Below are 14,939 nucleotides of genomic sequence, written 5' to 3' on the forward strand. Positions count from 1 at the left end.
GGGAGCGAGATAGGAATGGGGCGCACGGACTGGCTGGTGGCTCTCCTGCCCTTAGCGTGAGCTTCATGTATATATGCGGCTATCAGGCTAGGGAGAGCAGCCAGCCAGTCCGGGTGCTGTGTTCTGACTGCCGCCTAAGGCCGGCCTCACACTAGCGAGTTTTACGGACGTATGAACGCATAAACTACGTCCGTAAAATTTGCATTACACACGGCCCAATGATTCCCTATGTCCCAGCTCCTATCTGCCGTATATTACTGATCCGTAATATACGGTCTTGTACGGCCGTAGAAAATCGCAGCATGCTGCGTTTGTCACCGTATTGCGCAATAAAATCGCCAATGAAAGTCTATGGGGGCGAGAAAAATACGGATTCCACACGGACCAGCAGTGTGACTTGCGAGAAATACGCAGCGGTGTTCTATAGAAAAGCCGGTAATTCAATTGCCGCCTTTTTCTTTCTCCTTCACAAACCCGACAGGATATGAGACATGGTTTACATACAGTAAACCATCTCATATCCCCCTTTTTTCATATTCCACACTACTAATGTTAGTAGTGTGTATGTGCAAAATTTGTTCACTGTAGCTGCTAAAATAAAGGGTTAAATGGCGGAAAAAATTGGCGTGGGCTCCCGCGCAATTTTCTCCGCCAGAGTGGTAAAGCCAGTGACTGAGGGCAGATATTAATAGCCAGGAGAGGGTCCATGGTTATTGGCCCCCCCGTGGCTACAAACATCTGCCCCCAGCCACCCCAGAAAAGGCACATCTGGAAGATGTGCCTATTCTGGCACTTGGCCACTCTCTTCCCACTCCCGTGTAGCGGTGGGATATGGGGTAATGAAGGGTTAATGTCACCTTGCTATTGTAAGGTGACATTAAGCCAGATTAATAATGGAGAGGCGTCAATTATGTCACCTATCCATTATTAATCCAATAGTACGAAATGGTTAATAAAACACACACATTATTTAAAAGTATTTAAATGAAATAAAGACACAGGTTGTTGTAATATTTTATTATACTGGTAATCCACCTGAAGACCCTCGTTCTGTAACAAAGGAAAAATAAAAAAAACAACAATATCTCATACCTTCCGACGCTCAGGTCAAGTCCCACGAAGTAAATCCATCTGAAGGGGTTAAATCATTTTACAGCCAGGAACTCTGCTAAAGCAGTGCTCCTGGCTGTAAAACCCCCAGGAATGAATGGATTGCAGGGGAATGACCTGTAGTTACCTTGAGTTGCGGTGAGGCGCCCTCTGTTGGATGTCGTCATGAACAGGAGCCTGGTAAAAGTTCCCACGCTCGAGTTCATATGAGGACATCCAGCAGAGGGCGCCTCACCGCAACTCAAGCCTGCGAGAAAATATCGCAGTACGTATGCCATACGGATTAGATACGGAGGATGCCATGCGCAAAATACGCTGACACACCCTGTCTACGGATGACATACGGATCACTATTTTGGGAACATTTCTGCGTATTACGGCCGTAAAAAACGGACCATATTTACATACGCTGAGTGTGACGCCGGCCTAAGTCTGTATTTTACATATATAATGTCACAGACAGCCGTATACATGGGAGCGGGATGGGAAGGCAGCGCACGGACTGGCTGGCGGCTGTCCTGCCCTTAGCGTGAGCTTCATGTATATATGCGGCTATCAGGCTAGGGAGAGCAGCCAATCCGTGCGCTGCTTTCTGACTGCCGCCTAAGTCTGTATATTATATATATATATAATGTCACAGACGGCCGTTTACATGGGAGCGAGATGGAATGGGGCGCACGGACTGGCTGGCGGCTCTCCTGCCCTTAGCGTGAGCTTCATGTATATATGTGGCTATCAGGCTAGGGAGAGCAGCCAGTCCGTGCGCTGCTTTCTGACTGCCGCCTAAGTCTGTATAATCTATATAATGTCACAGACGGTCGTATACATGGGAGCGAGATGGGAAGGTGGCGCACGGACTGGCTGGCGGCTCTCCTGCCCTGAGCGTGAGCTTCATGTATATCTATGCGGCTATCAGGCTAGGGAGAGCAGCCAGCCAGTCCGGGCGCTGCGTTCTGACATTTTCTTATTTCGGAGTAATATTCATGAACCGTGCTCGCTTTTTTGAAGAATTTGGCACATAAAACATCAATGAACACTACAAGGCAAAAAATGAAAGTGACAAAATTAAAGTAAAAACCGATATGATGAATCCAGTAGTTTTTTAATTTTTACTTTAACCCCTTTATCCCCCAAGTTGGTTTGCACATTAAAGAGAAGCTGTCAGCAGGATTGTGCACAGTAACCCACACAGTGTCAGGTCAGCGCCGTTATACTGATTACACTGATGGCAAAATGGCGCGGAGCCTGTGTAGTAGCATCTATCGGATTACATTCAGCCGGCGCTGTAGCGTGATGGCATGTGTAACGTCCATTTATTTACTTTATTTGTTGATATTTTACAAACTACACTCCCCAACGAATTAATCTAGGGGTGCAGTGATCATATTGACACCACAGGTGGGTCACAGAATTTTATACCATTGAGCGGTGAAGAAAGAATAAAATACATTTTTACCACTAAAATGTTATTTTAGCCCCAAGTTTTTAATTTTTCTAAGGGCTAATAGGAATATTTTTACAACAAACTGAAGTAAATTTTTTTCTTGAGTGCGCCAATACCCTACATGTAATCGGCACAGTGCAGAGCTCAGAAGGCAAGGAGCGCCATATTTTACTGTTATGGTTTGCAGGTGCTGTGACACCCCCCCCCCCCGGTAGAGCCCATGAGGTCCCAGAACAGCAGAACCCCCCCATAAGTGACCCCATTGTACAAACTACATCTCTCAATGAATTGATCTAGGGGTGCAGTGATCACACTGACACCACAGGTGTGTCACAGAATTTTATACCATTGGGCAGTGAAAATAAATAACTTCATTTTTACCACCAAAATTTTGTTTTAGCCCCAGGTTTTATGTTTTCAGACAAGTGGGTAAAAATTGCACTATAATTTGTCCCACATTTTCTTCTGAATATAGAACTACCCCATATGTGACTGTACATTACTACTTAGCCATACGGAGAGACTCGGTAGGAACGGAGCGCTATTTGCCTCCTGGAGCTCAGATTTTCCTAGCATAGTTTGCAGACTCCATATACAGACCCCTAAGTACTAGAAGACCAGAATCCCCCCTCAAATGACTCCATTTTGGAAACTATACACCTGTCAGAATTTATCTACAGTTGTAGAGATGATTTTGACTCGTTGAATGTTTTCCAAAAAACAAGCAGCAATGAATGTTCCCAAGAGAAAATTGCAAACTGCCGTTGTAGTGACCAGTATGTTGTAGTGACCAGTACGTTATGCTCAGCTCATGCTTCTGGAGACACGCACCTGTAAGTTAGGCCGGGGACACACACAACGTATAAAAAAATGGTCTGTTTTTCACGGACGAGAATCGCACAAATGTTTCCAAAACAGTGATCCGTGTGCAGTGCGAGGATGCGATTTCCTCGCATGAAATGATCCATTTGACATCCGTGTGACATCCGTATGCCGAGATTTTCTCTCAGGCTTGCAAAACCGACATCTAATGGATGTTATGTGCTCAAATGTTCATTAAAACATATCTACAGTACGTGTGTATATATATATATATATATATATATATATATATATATATATATATATATATATGTCATTGAGACACACACACACATATATATATATATATATATATATATATATATATATATATATATATATATATATTCTGTATTTATATTCAGTTCAGCGCGATATATGTGAAAAGCCGGTAATTCAATTGCCGGCTTCTCATTTCTCCTTCACAAACCCGACAGGATATGAGACATGGTTTACATACAGTAAACCATCTCATATCCCTTTTGTTTTTGCATATTCCACACTACTAATGTTAGTAGTGTGTATGTGTGCAAAATTTGGGCACTGTAGCTTGTAAAATAAAGGGTTAAATCGCGGGAAAAATTGGCGTGGGCTCCCGCGCAATTTTCTCCGCCAGAGTGGTAAAGCCAGTGACTGAGGGCAGATATTAATAGCCTAGAGAGGGTCCATGGTTATTGCCCCCCCCTGGCTAAAAACATCTGCCCCCAGCCACCCCAGAAAAGGCACATCTGGAAGATGCGCCTATTCTGGCACTTGGCCACTCTCTTCCCACTCCCTGTAGCGGTGGGATATGGGGTAATGAAGGGTTAATGTCACCTTGCTATTGTAAGGTGACATTAAGCCAGATTAATAATGGAGAGGCATCAATTATGACACCTATCCATTATTACGGTAATCCAATATTAGTAAATGGTTAATAAAACACACACACATTATTTAAAAGTATTTTAATGAAATAAAGACACAGGGTGTTGTAATATTTTATTATACTGGTAATCCACCTGAAGACCCTCGTCCTGTAAAAAAGGTAAAATAAAAAATCAACAATATCCCATACCTTCTGTCGTTCTGACAGTCCCACGATGTAAATCCATCTGAAGGGGTTAAATCATTTTACAGCCAGGAGCTGTGCTAATGCAGTCGCTCCTGTCTGTAAAATGTTCTGAATGAATGTAATGCAGGGGAATGTCCTGTAGTTACCTTGAGTCGCGGTGATGCGCCCCCTGCTGGATGTCCTCATATGAACTCGAGCGTGGGAATTTTTCCGCGATTTAACCCTTTATTTTACAAGCTACAGCGCCCAAATTTTGCACATACACACTACTAACATTAGTAGTGTGGAATATGCAAAAAATAAGGGATATACCATGTCTCATATCATATATATATATACACTCACCGGCCACTTTATTAGGTACACCTGTCCAACTTCTTGTTAACACTTAATTTCTAATCAGCCAATCACATGGCGGCAACTCAGTGCATTTAGGCATGTAGACATGGTCAAGACAATCTCCTGCAGTTCAAACCGAGCATCAGTATGGGGAAGAAAGGTAAATATAATTTGGCCTGCACTCTAAATTTAGATCGGGGTGCTGGTGAGACAGACCGTAAGGTCTAGTATCAGTATTATTGAAATCCACCGCACTCCCTGTGTGGAATATCTTAGAAACAAAAGGATTTTTTTAAATTTGCTAATTTATTCAAGTGAAAAACAGAAAATCAAATGTGACAGATCAAATAGTAGGCAGTATAAGCGACTGAGTGATTGACGTTTCGACCCTCCCGGGTCTTACTCTAAAGTCGCACTTAATCCAGGATTTATGAGTGGCTCTTATGGTAGTGAGGATGTTATCCCTGTAGTGTCAAGGGGCAGGTACAGTCTTTTTGATACCAAGTATGGCCTGATAGTTGATTTCTCTCTGAGTATGACCTTGCTGAGGAATAGCAGCGGTGCATCAGCGTCTTGCTGCTGTTTGCATACGTGATTCAAATAGAAAGTTGGTATGTCACTGGAGACAACCTTTCTTGCAGGTGCCAATGTATCAGCCTTAAATTGCTGGTAAGTTGTATGTGGTTTAATGGATTTGCCAGTTCTGGATAAAGCCTTGTAGTGGGGTAACAGCGGCGCAACTGCGTCTTGCTGGTGGACATGTAGGCTTAGTACCCTTAGTGGATGGGGGATAGCGCTCCTGCGTCCTGTGGGGCGCAGGAGCGCTATCCCCCATCCACTAAGGGTACTAAGCCTACATGTCCACCAGCAAGACGCAGTTGCGCCGCTGTTACCCCACTACAAGGCTTTATCCAGAACTGGCAAATCCATTAAACCACATACAACTTACCAGCAATTTAAGGCTGATACATTGGCACCTGCAAGAAAGGTTGTCTCCAGTGACATACCAACTTTCTATTTGAATCACGTATGCAAACAGCAGCAAGACGCTGATGCACCGCTGCTATTCCTCAGCAAGGTCATACTCAGAGAGAAATCAACTATCAGGCCATACTTGGTATCAAAAAGACTGTACCTGCCCCTTGACACTACAGGGATAACATCCTCACTACCATAAGAGCCACTCATAAATCCTGGATTAAGTGCGACTTTAGAGTAAGACCCGGGAGGGTCGAAACGTCAATCACTCAGTCGCTTATACTGCCTACTATTTGATCTGTCACATTTGATTTTCTGTTTTTCACTTGAATAAATTAGCAAATTTAAAAAAATCCTTTTGTTTCTAAGATATTCCACACAGGGAGTGCGGTGGATTTCAATAATACTGGGGAAGAAAGGTGATTTGAGTGCCTTTGAACGTGGCATGGTTGTTGGTGCCAGAAGGGCTGGTCTGAGTATTTCAGAAACTGCTGATCTACTGGGATTTTCACGCACAACCATCTCTAGGGTTTACAGAGAATGGTCCGAAAAAGAAAAAAAATCCAGTGAGCGGCAGTTCTGTGGGCGGAAATGCCTTGTTGATGCCAGAGGTCAGAGGAGAATGGGCAGACTGGTTCGAGCTGATAGAAAGGCAACAGTGACTCAAATCGCCACCCGTTACAACCAAGGTAGGCCTAAGAGCATCTCTGAACGCACAGTGCGTCGAACTTTGAGGCAGATGGGCTACAGCAGCAGAAGACCACACCGGGTACCACTCCTTTCAGCTAAGAACAGGAAACTGAGGCTACAATTTGTACAAGCTCATCGAAATTGGACAGTAGAAGATTGGAAAAACGTTGCTTGGTCTGATGAGTCTCGATTTCTGCTGCGACATTCGGATGGTAGGGTCAGAATTTGGCGTAAACAACATGAAAGCATGGATCCATCCTGCCTTGTATGGAGCATCTTTGGGATGTGCAGCCGACAAATCTGCGGCAACTGTGTGATGCCATCATGTCAATATGGACCAAAATCTCTGAGGAATGCTTCCAGCACCTTGTTGAATCTATGCCACGAAGAATTGAGGCAGTTCTGAAGGCAAAAGGGGGTCCAACCCGTTACTAGCATGGTGTACCTAATAAAGTGGCCGGTGAGTGTATATATATATATATATATATATATATATATATATATATATATATATATATATATATATATATACATACATACATACATACATACATACATACATACATACATACATACATACATACATACATACATACATACATACATACATATACATATATATATATATATATATATATATATATATATATATATATATATATATATATATAGTCATATGAAAAAGTTTGGGCACCCCTATTAATCTTAAGCTTAATGTTTTATAAAAATGTTTTTTTTTTTGCAACAGCTATTTCAGTTTCATATATCTAATAACTGTCGGACACAGTAATGTTTCTGCCTTGAAATGAGGTTTATTGTACTAACAGAAAATGTGCAATCTGCATTCAAACAAAATTTGACAGGTGCATAAGTATGGGCACCCTTATCATTTTCTTGTTTTAAATACTCCTACCTACTTTTTACTGACTTACTAAAGCACTTTTTTTGGTTTTGTAACCTCATTGACCTTTGAACTTCATAGCTAGGTGTATGCAATCATGAGAAAAGCTACTTAAAGTGGCCACTTGCAAGTTGTTCTCCTGATTGAATCTCCTCCGAAGAGTAGCATCACGGGCTCCTCAAAACAACTGTCAAATGATCTTAAAACAAAGATTATTCAACATAGTTGTTCAGGGGAAGGATACAAAAAGCTGTCTCAGAGATTTAACCTGTCAATTTCCACTGTGAGGAACATAGTAAGGAAATGGAAGAACACAGGTACAGTTCTTGTTAAGGCCAGAAGTGGCAGGCCAAGAAAAACATCAGAAAGGCAGAGAAGAAGAATGGTGAGATCAGTCAAGGACAATCCTCAGACCACCTCCAGAGAGCTGCAGCATCAACTTGCTGCAGATGGTGTCACTGTGCATCGGTCAACTATACAACGCACTTTGCACAAGGAGAAGCTGTATGGGAGAGTGATGCGAAAGAAGCCGTTTATGCAAGCACGCCACAAACAGAGTCGGCTGAGATATGCAAAAGCACATTTGGAGAAGCCAGTTTCTTTTTGGAAGAAGGTCCTGTGGACTGATGAAACCAAGATTGAGTTGTTTGGTAATACAAAAAGGCGTTATGCATGGCGGACAAAAAAAACACAGTGCGTTGTATAGTTGACCGATGCACAGTGACACCATCTGCAGCAAGTTGATGCTGCAGCTCTCTGGAGATGGTCTGAGGATTGTCCTTGACTGATCTCACCATTCTTCTTCTCTGTCTTTCTGATGTTTTTCTTGGCCTGCCACTTCTGGCCTTAACAAGAACTGTACCTGTGTTCTTCCATTTCCTTACTATGTTCCTCACAGTGGAAATTGACAGGTTAAAATTGCATACATACGGAGGATGCCATGCGCAAAATACGCTGCCACACCCTGCCTACGGATGACATACGGATCACTATTTTGGGAACATTTCTCCGTATTACGGCCGTAAAAAACGGACCGTATTTTCATACGCTGAGTGTGACGCCAGCCTTACTAAGTTCTTTGAGAGGCAGAATGAAAAAAATCTACAACAGTTGAAAAATTGGTTTTAATTTTTTTTTTTTTTTTTTATACGCCGTTCCTCATGCGGCATAAGTGATTAGGTGACTTTCTTCTTCTGGTCAGTGTCAGATATATATAAGTTTTTAAGTTTGACAGCTGTCACACAATAAAAAATAGTTTTTGCATCACCATGTTTTGAGAGCTATAATTTTTCCATTTTTCAGCCCACAGAGTCATGTGAGTTAACGTTTTTATTGGTACCATTTTCAGAGAAATTACACTTTTTGATCGCTCTCTATTCCGATGTTTGGGAGGCAGAATGAACAAAAAACAGAAATTCAGGATTTTTTTTAATGTTTCGCTTGTGGTAAAATTGGTAAGTCAGCTTTATTCTTTGGGTCAGTACAATAACAGTGATACTCCATTTATATTGTTTTTTGGTTTTGCTCTTTTATACAATAAAAAAACTATTTTTGCATCTCCTTATTTTGAGAGCTATAACTTTTTTTTTTTTTATGGAGCTGTATGACTGCTTGTTTTTTTGGGCCAGGATGAGGTTTTCAACAGTAACATGTTTATTTATATTTGTCTTTTTGATTGCATTTTATTCCACGTTTTGTTTGTCAGTATGAGGATATAGCATTGTTTTTTGCCTTGGTGTTTATTTATTTTTTCACTAAACTGGTTAACTAGTGAGACAGTTTTATAGGTCGAGTCGTTCCAGACATGGTGATACCAAATATGTGAACTTTTATTGTTTTTTTTTTTTTTTAATGAAAATATTTTATTCGTGGGTACAATATAAAATATAAATATAAAAGTTGACCAGCGATTTCTCATTTGTTACAACACCATTTTTTTTTTTTTTAGGGACCACATCACATTTGAAGTCACTTTGAGGGGTCTATATGATAGAAAATAGCAAAACGTGACACCATTCTAAAAACGGCACCCCTCAAGGTGCTCAAAACCACATTTAAGAAGTTTATTAACCCTTCTGGTGCTTCACAGGAATTTTTGGAATGTTTAAAAAATTTTTTTTTTTTTTTAAATTAACATTTTGCTTTTTTTCACAAAAAAATTAGTTCAGATCCAATTTTTTTATTTTCCCTAGGGTATCAGGAGAAATTGGACTGCAAAAGTTGTTGTGCAATTTGTCCCAAGTATGCTAATACCTCATATGTGGGGGTAAACCACTGCTTGGGCGCATGGCAGAGCTCGGAAGGGAAGGAGTGTCGTTTTACTTTTCAATGTAGAATTGGCTGGAATTGAGAGAGGTCGCCATGTTGCATTTGCAGAGCCCCTAATGTACCTAAACAGTAGAAACCCCCACAAGTGACACCGTTTTGGAAACTACACCCCCCAAGGAACTTATCTAGATGTTTGGTGAGAACTTTGAGGCTGTGTGCACACGTAGATGGAACCTCTGTGGATTTTTCCTCGCCTATTTCTAGAAATCCGCAGGTAAAAAGCACTGCGTTTTACCTTTGGATTTACTGCGGATTTACCGTGGATTTTATGCGGTTTTTGTGCGGATTCCACCTCCGGTTTTACACCTGCGGATTCCTATTATGGAGCAGGTGTAAACCGCTGCGGAATCCGCACAAAGAATGAACATGCTGCGGAATAAACAACGCAGCGTTTCCGCTCGTTTTTTTCCGCAGCATGTGCACTGTGGATTTTGTTTTCCATAGGTTTACATGGTACTGTAAATTCATGGAAAACAGCTGCGAATCCGCAGCGTCAAAACTGCTGCGGATCCGCAGCAAAATCCGCAATGTGTGCACATACCCTGAACCTCCAGGTGTTTCGCCAAAGTTTATAGCGCCTGGGCTTGAAAATAAAAAAAATCATATTTTTTCCACAAACGTGATCATTTAGTCCCCAATTTTTAATTTTCCCCAGGGTAACAGTGGAGGTTGGACCTCAAAAGTTGTTGTCCAATTTGTTCTTAGTACACTGATACCCCATATGTGTGAGAAAGCTACTGTATGGGCACACGTCAGGGCTCGGAAGGGAAGTATTGACTTTTTGGTATGCCAACTTAGATGGAATGGTCTGCAGGCGTTTGCAGAGCCCCTGATGTGGCTAAACAGTTGAAACCCCCACACAAGTGACCCCATTTTGGAAACTAGACCCCCCAAGGAACTTATCTAGATGTGTGGTGAGCACTTTGAACTCCCAAGTGCTTCACAGAAGTTTATAACGTAGAATCTTAAAAATAAGAAATCATATTTTTCCCACAAAAATTATATTTTCTCCCCCAATTTTTAGGGTAACGGAAGAAATTGAACACCAATAGTTATTGTGTAATTTGTTCTGAGTACGCTGATACCCCATATGTGGGGGTAAACCACTGTTTGGGCGCATGGGAGAGCTCAGAAGGGAAGTAGCGCCAGATTTTACGGTTATGGTTTGCAGGTGCCATGATCTACTGGGAGAGCCCATGAGGTGCCAAAAAGGCAGAATCCCCCATAAGTGACCCCATTTTATGAATTACACCTCCCATTTAATTCATCTAGGGGTGCAGTGATCATATTGACACCATGGGTGTGTCACAGAATTTTATACCATTGGGCAGCCATGCGGACAGACTCGGGAGGAATGGAGCGCTCTTTGCCTATTCAAGTGAATGGTTCTGTGCACATGTCAGTGTGTTTCCACAGACCGTGTGTCAGTGTGTTTCCACCGACCGTGTGTCCGTGGGCAAAACACGCTGACATTTCCGTTTTTTTAATGTCCGCACGGGCCACAAAATATCCAGCACACATGCATGCACATAACACACATGGATGGGGGAACGGGGAAGAAGCGTTACAGTAAGCGCTGTTCCCCGGTGCCGGGTGTTGAACACTGCTCTTATCATTCTCCCCTGCTTGTGCCGATCGCCGGCAGAGTAGGAAAGCATGATGAGAGCTGTGTTCAACACCCGGGGAACAGCGCTTACTGTAACGCTTCTTCCCTGGCACCCGTCTTTGTGGTACTGATGCGGCACATGCATGCCACACTTGTGCCGCAAGTATTAGGCTGCTGTCACACACAACGTATAAAAATACGGTCTGTTTTTACAGACCAAATATGCAGAAATGTTCCCTGAACAGTGATCCGTATGTCATCTGTAGGCAAGGTGTGGCTGCGTATTTTGCGCATGTAAACCTCTGTATGTAATCCGTATGGATCCGTACAGTGAGAATTTCTCGCAGGCTTGCAAAATGGACATAGAATGGATCCATGGGCTCAAATATTCGTGAAAACATATATACAGTGTGTATGTGTGTATATATAGAGAGAGAGAGAAAGAGAAAAGGGGCATACTTTATTTACAATAGAATTACAATATAAAATGCGGTCAATTACATTTCAAACCTGAGTATCATGAACAGCGCTATTTGAATATACAGTACAGGTGCACCCATAGAAACGTGTACTGCACCATTGGAATAGGGTATGGGCACAGAGGTACCACAACAGGGGTTGATATAACCACTTATGTCAAGATTATAAAGTGCCAGTGCATGAATAAATATCAAGGCGGTTAAACTCCCCTATTTTTTACATAGGGATACAACTATCCCTCACTTCAAAAACGGTCAATGACCACATAGTAATAAACCTTATGTAAAGGGAACAAGCGTTCCAATTATGGTATATGCTCTTACCCACATCTGTATCCATTGGTGCACACACGCTGAGCGGGTGCTGGTGTCAGCTTTCTGTGAGAGCTGACACCCCGCAGCAATGCCTACAATCGGTGCTAGCACTGATCGCGTGCATTTATCCCCTCTGATGCCGCTGTCAGTAGTGACGACATAGAGGAGCATCACCCATGGAGACCCCCGGCCTGAAGATGGCCGCTGGGTCCTTCAGGGTCCTGCAGGGAAAAAGCTTCAACTGAATCCACAAAAACAGGAAGCCCTTACTCAGGTCTGTCATCTATTAGCAGAAATATAGGGGCTTCCACATTACTGGTAGCACAAAGGCTCAGGAAAAGCGAAATAGCTTCTCACAGCCCAAAAGAAATTCAGCAAATTCTCTGCTCCCAAATCCAAATGCCCTCCGTCCTTCTGAGCTCCAGTGTGCCTAAACCACATATTGCGTCCACACGGGCTGGGCATAATGTAATGGTCACTACAACGGCAGTTTGCAATTTTTACTCCACAACATCCACTGCTGCCTGTTTCTGGAAAACATTCATGGAGTCAATATCGTCATCTGTAGATAAATTTAAAGGGATATACGTGCAAATTGCCTCTTCTGAGAAAAAGAGGACTTAAACTCTACAGCGCCACCTATTGGAAGTAGCGATCCTACAAGTCACAATCAACCCTTTAACGAGTCGTGCAATATGACTTAGGATAAAAGCCAAATCAGTATCTCAATTCGCAGACACGGTGTTTCGGGCTGTTGGCCCTTGTCTGTGAGAAGCATGAGAACTGATTTGGCTAGGTGAGAGGCTCTGGACATGGGGTCTAAGGGGTATCGTTTCTCCTTATGGAGAGTGACATACCATCTCTGGCTTGTCAAGGTAAGGAGGCTTATTTGCCGTACAATGCTCCTCTAGGAATTTAAATATGCAAATTGCCTCTTCTGAGAAAAAGAGGACTTAAACTCTACAGCGCCACCTATTGGAAGTAGCGATCCGACTTGTAGGATCGCTACTTCCAATAGGTGGCGCTGTAGAGTTTAAGTCCTCTTTTTCTCAGAAGAGGCAATTTGCATATTTAAATTCCTAGAGGAGCATTGTACGGCAAATAAGCCTCCTTACCTTGACAAGCCAGAGATGGTATGTCACTCTCCATAAGGAGAAACGATACCCCTTAGACCCCAAGGGATATACGGTAACTTCAAAAATTGAGTCACTTGAGAGGAATTCTGCTCTTCTAGCTATCAGGGGCTCTTTATATGGAGTCCGCAAACTATTCTAGGAAAATCTGTGCTCCAGGAGGCAACAGCGCTACGTCCCTCCCGAGTCTCTCCGTATGGCAGAGTAATACTGTACAGCCACATATGGGGTAGTTCTACATTCAGCAGAAATTGTGGGACACATTTTGGTGCCTTTTTTTGCCAATTTCCAAGTATGAAAATGTAAAACTTGGGGCTAACACACAATCTTGGTGGTAAAAATGTTAATTATTTTATCTTCACTGCCCAATGGTATAAAATTCTGTGACCCACCTGTGGTGTCAATATGATCACTGCAGCCCTAGATGAATTAATTGAGGTGTAGTTTGTAAGATGGGGTCACTCATGGGGGTTCTGCTGTTTCGGCACCTCAGGGGCTCTGCCAATGTGACATGGCACCCTCACATTAGTGCAGCAAAACCTCCACTCCAATATGGCGCTCCTTCCCTTCTGAGCTTTGCGCTGTGCCTCAAAAGTAGTTTTCAACCACATATTGGGTATCTGCAAACTCAGGAGAAATTGCACAACAAATTGTATGGAACAATTTCTCTTCTTACCCTTATGAAAATGCAAAATATGGAGCTCAAAAAGATTTATCTGGGGAAGAATATGTTTGTTTTGTTTTTTGTTATTTTATTTTCACAACTCTATGTTAAAAACTTCTGTGAAGCACCTGGGGGTTCTAGGTGCTCAATACTCATCTAGGTACCGTCCCTAAGGGGTCTAGTTTCCGAAATGGGGTCACTTGTGAGGTGTTTCCACTGTTTAGGAACATCAGGGGCTCTGCAAACGCGATATGTCCGCTAATTATTCCAGCAAATTTTACATTCAAAAAGTCAAATGACGCTCCTTCCCTTCCGAGCCCTGCCGTGCGCCCAATGGGTATATTTCCCCCACATATGGGGTTTTGGGCGTACACAACAAATTGTAAGATCCATTTTCTCCTGCTACCCTTGTGAAAGTAAAAAAAATTAGGTCTAAAGGAACATTTTTGTGAAGGAAAAGTAAATGTTTATTTTTTTCTTCCACATTCCAAAAATTCCTGTGAAGCACCCGAAGGGTTAATAAACTTCTTGAATGTGGCATTGAGCACCTTGAGGGGTGAAGTAGACATGTGGGAAATGTTATTAAGTATTTTGTGCGATATGACGCTCTGATTTTAAGGGCATAAAAGTTAAAAGTTTGCAAATTGCTAAATTTTCACCAAATTTCATTTTTTTTCACAAATAAATGCACGTCATATCAAAGAAATGTTACCACTATAATGAAGTACAATATGTCACGAGAAAACAAACTCCGAATCAGTGAGATCCATTGAAGTTATGACTTCATAAAGTGACAGTGGTCAGAATTGTAAAAATTGGCCTGGTCAGGAAGGTGAAAACAGGCTTGGGGGTGAAGAGGTAAATATGGCCATGCAGGCCTTAGAATGCTGGAGGAAAGTCCTCACTGTGTGTCTTATATCAGATGCTTTGTTGAGAAATCCGCTTTTATCCGATTATGTAGATGAGCTCTTCCAGAATATGGGGAGCACCCTGCACAGAAGATAATTCTTCCTCCGCACTTCAATATCCTATGTATC

General features: G+C 42.3%; 1 protein-coding gene across 3 annotated transcripts in view; it reads left to right on the forward strand.

Moving 5' to 3' along the window:
- MPND (MPN domain containing) overlaps positions 1 to 14,939 on the forward strand; it is a 130,679-nt gene that overhangs the window by 46,814 nt on the left and 68,926 nt on the right. The gene's annotated exons all lie outside the window — the stretch shown is intronic.

This window comes from Ranitomeya variabilis, chromosome 1 (genome assembly GCF_051348905.1).
Source record: "Ranitomeya variabilis isolate aRanVar5 chromosome 1, aRanVar5.hap1, whole genome shotgun sequence".
Classification (NCBI taxonomy): Eukaryota; Metazoa; Chordata; class Amphibia; order Anura; family Dendrobatidae; genus Ranitomeya; species Ranitomeya variabilis.